Here is a 4,200-nt window from a genome sequence, read left to right as displayed (position 1 = left end):
CCCGGTCCTGCGGCTGCCACAGGCATCCATGCTCCCCCAGGGCTTCTTTCCCCCAGGTAGGAACCCACCCCGACCCCTGCAGCCCGGGGCGCTCCTGGGGGCAAGAGCGGAGGCGAGCGCCGGCCATGGCTCCTGTCTCTCTTGCAGGCTCAGCCCCGCTGTGCCCACCTCCCATGCAGCAGCCGCCCCTCCCTGCAGCCTGGGCGCCCCCCCAGGCCCCACCAGCAGGTACGGCACCCCTGGCACCCCCGTCTGCTCGGACACCCCGGCACCTTCGGCCCCTTCACGAGCTCCAACCCTGGGCATCTCCAGCACCAACCAACCCTGTCACCGGCACATCTGGCACAGGGGTTCAGCCAAGCGGCCCTGCCCTGGTCATATGTGCCCAGAAAATCCCGTTTTCTGAGCATTTCCCCAGTACCCGGGGCCACTTCCCCTGTTTCCCCTCCCAGAACTGAGTCTCCTCCTGCTTTGCAGCCCCATTCCCCACACAGCAGCTCACCCCATGGGGATGTCCCAGCCACCAGCAGAGCCAGGGGACGATGGTGATGGAGGGGTGCCCATGGAGGGTCCCCCCAGCCCATGACAACTCCGTCTCTCTCTCTCACAGGGCTGCAGAGGGCACCCTGTGGGACCTTCTTTGACCCCAGGGTGTTCCAGGCTCAGCGGAGTGTCCCCAATAACCACCAGGGCACAGCGGTGGCCGCAGCCGCTCCGGTGCCGCCAGCTCCCTTCCCTGGCTACCAGGAGCTTGTGGAGCAATTCTCACGGCTGAGCATCTCCGGCAAGGCCACCGCTGCAGGGACACCCCCAGGCGGCCATGGCCCTCCCCGCTCCTTGGCTGCTCCCAACAACAAAGCCACTGGGGACCCTGCAAGCCGTGTCGCGGTCCCAGAGAAGATCCCACTAGAAGATGCCCGGAAGATCTTCAGTTGCTCCGTGGGCATGGAATGGGCCAGCAAGAAAGATCTCAGCAGTGTCCCCAAGCCCAGTGAGTCCACTGTCACCGCCACTGCCGTGCCCCAGCGGGACTTCAGCTCCCTGGCGTCCCCCCAGGCCCCACCAGCAGCTACGGCACCCCTGGCACCCCTGTCTGCTCGGACACCCCGGCACCTTCGGCCCCTTCGCCATCCCCGACCCCGGGCACTCCCAGCACCAACCACCCCGTCCCCGGCACATCAGGCACAGGGGTTCAGCCAAGCGGCCCTGCCCTGGTCATGTGTGCCCAGAAAATCCCGTTTTCTGAGCATTTCCCCAGTACCCAGGGCCACTTCTCCTGTTTCCCCTCCCAGAACTGAGTCTCCTCCCGCTTTGCAGCCCCATTCCCCGCACAGCAGCTCACCCCACGGGGATGTCCCGACCACCAGCAAACCCAGGGGACGATGGTGACGGGTACCAGCCCATGGAGTGTCCCCCCAGCCCATGACAACTCCCTCTCTCTCTCACAGGGCTGCAGAGGGCACCCTGTGGGGGCTACTTTGACCCCAGGGTGTGCGGCCTTCAAGGGAGCGTCCGCAATAACCACCAGGGCACAGCGGTGGCCGCGGCCGCTCCAGCGCTGCCACCTCCCATCCCTGACTACGAGCAGCTTGTGGAGCAATTCTCACGGCTGAGCATCTCCGGCAAGGCCACCGCTGCAGGGACACCCCCAGGCGGCCATGTCCCCCCTCACTGCTCGGCTGCTCCCCAGAACAAAGCCTCTGCGGACCCCACAAGCCACCTCGGGGTGCCAGGGAAGATCTTTCTAGGAGATGCCCTGAAGCCCCCCAGGCTGTGGGGCGCAGGGATGCAGCTGCCGCCAACCCAGGCTGCCCGGGCAGAGCAGCGGGGGCGCAAACGGGGGCACAGGCCCGAGCCTGAGCCCTGCAACAAGCGCAGGGCGTGGGTGGGAGGGGGGAATTAGACCTGGAGTAGGGGGTGGGTTGGGGGGGGGGGGGCTTAGGAGTAGATTTGGAGGGGGGAGGGGGGCATTGGCTGGTGGGGTGGGGGGGAGGGAGGGAGGGAGTGGGGAGGGAGGGGGGACGGGTACTGCATTGGGGGGGAGGGGGGCTGGGGTGTCTTTCCTGCGACCTTGTTTCTTTTCACTTTCCATTAAATGCTGTTTTTCTGGACCTGCTCTGTGTCTGTGTGCGATGGGGTGCAGGGGGCACTGGGAACCACAGACCCGGCTTCACCTCCCTGCTGCAGCAAAATAACCCCAAATCACCCCCAGAACGGCGAGGGAGGGGCTGCAGGGCAGGGACCCTCCTGCCCTTGTCTGGCTGCACCTCGGGCAGCTGTTTTTCCACTCCCTGGTCCTGCAACCCAATGAACAATCACCACACTGGCCAGAAATTGCCTGGAAATCTCCTCTCCCTTTATTGCTCATTCCCCACCCCAGCTCCACAACCTGGGGCCGATGGAGCGCCCGGCGACCCCAGCTCCATGGGTCAGGCCAGGAGCAGGTGCTTTGAGACCCCATCCTGAACGCTGGTGCTGGCGCAGCCCCCGCTGCCGCTCGGCACCGCACCCCGAGCTTCGTCCTGGCCCAAAACTCGGGTCCCTGGAGCAGCTGCACCAACCACCACAGCTCTGGGGGGCACAGAGAAAAGGACTCACAAAGCGTCCTTGGCCAGGTTCCCATCGGAAAGGTAGAACTGCACCTGGGACACGATCCTGCGGACCAGCTGTGGGTCGGGGATGGAGTAGCTGCGGTCCAACAAATCAGCCCCCAACGCATCGCTCACGTTGCAGAAGCTCCTGGCAGGGCAGCGGGGACACAGGCGTGAGCTGGTGGCCTTTGGGATGTCAGCACTGCCCGGTCTCTGCCACCGTGGCAGCAGGGACACCAGCGCCACCAGCTCTGCCCTGAACACAGGGGAACAACAGCACCCTGCGAGGCTCCCGGTGCTGAGACCGTGAATCCAAACCCGTCCCAGAGAAGAGACACGTTCCCTTGGGGACAAACACGAGGTGAGAGCCCGTGCACACCCCAACACCCACGCACCCACTGAAGCCCTTGCCGAATCCCTCGCGGCTGAGCGGGGCGAGCGAGCGGCTCCGGGACGCACGGACGTTCAGCGCCGGGACAGAGTTTCTTTGCGCTACCAGAGAGTTGCTGCAGCTGGGCTGGGGACCGAGCCCCAGGGCCACTCCAGAGCTTCGTGATGACCTCGTCCTTCACCTGGGATGTCTCCAGGGATGGTTCAGATGTGCAGCATCCAGCCCTTGTTTTGGGCAGCACACAACAGTGGGTTCTGTCTCCTCCCAAGTGTCACTGGCCTGGGAAAGCTCAGCCCCTCCAAGGGGGATCCAGGGGACTGATCAGGGACTGCTGGAGTGAGGGCTGGGGAACAGGCGCTGTGTGACACCCCCTCGTGTCCCTGAGGTCCCTTTTTCCTGTCTCTGCATCACTCCAGGGCGCAGACACACAGGCAATGGTCACAAACATGTTACAGTATCACAGTACGTTTGGGATTGGAAGGGACCTGGAAAGCTCATCCAGTGCAAAGCCCCATGGAGCAGGAACACCCAGCTGAGGTTCCACAGGAAGGGGTCCAGGTGGGTTTGAATGTCTGCAGAGAAGGAGACTCCACAACCTCCCTGGGCAGCCTGGGCCGGGCTCTGACACCCTCACCAGGAACAAGTTTCTTCTTAAATTTAAGTGGAATCTCTTGTGTTCCAGCTTGATCCCGTTACCCCTTGTCCTACCATTGTTTGCCACCAAGAAGAGCCTGGCTCCATCCTCATGGCACTCAGAATTATATATTTATAAGCATTCATAAGGTCACCCCTCAGTCTCCTCTTCTCCAAACTAAAGAGCCCCAGCTCCCTCAGCTTTTCTTCATAAGGGAGATGCTCCACTCCTTCAGCATCTTTGTTGCCCTACGCTGGACCCTCTCCAGCAGTTCCCTGTCCTTCTTGAACTGAGGGGCCCAGAACTGGACACAATATTCCAGATGGGGTCTCACCAGGGTGGAGTAGAGGGAAAGGAGAACCTCTCTGACCTACTGACCACCTCCCTGATAATACACCCGAGGATGCCATTGGCCTTCCTGGCCAATGTTCACTGTGTGGCACAAGGTGCAGTTTGGTCCCCACACACTACTCGGCTGCATCGACTTGTTCCTTTCCCCCCTGAAAAATAATATTGAAAGCAAAAACCATTTGTACCCACCACACACCCACCCCCCTGAACCCTTTCCCTGCCCAGGAGGAGCT

Source organism: Patagioenas fasciata, chromosome 27 (genome assembly GCF_037038585.1).
Source record: "Patagioenas fasciata isolate bPatFas1 chromosome 27, bPatFas1.hap1, whole genome shotgun sequence".
Classification (NCBI taxonomy): Eukaryota; Metazoa; Chordata; class Aves; order Columbiformes; family Columbidae; genus Patagioenas; species Patagioenas fasciata.
This window is presented reverse-complemented; position numbering follows the sequence as displayed.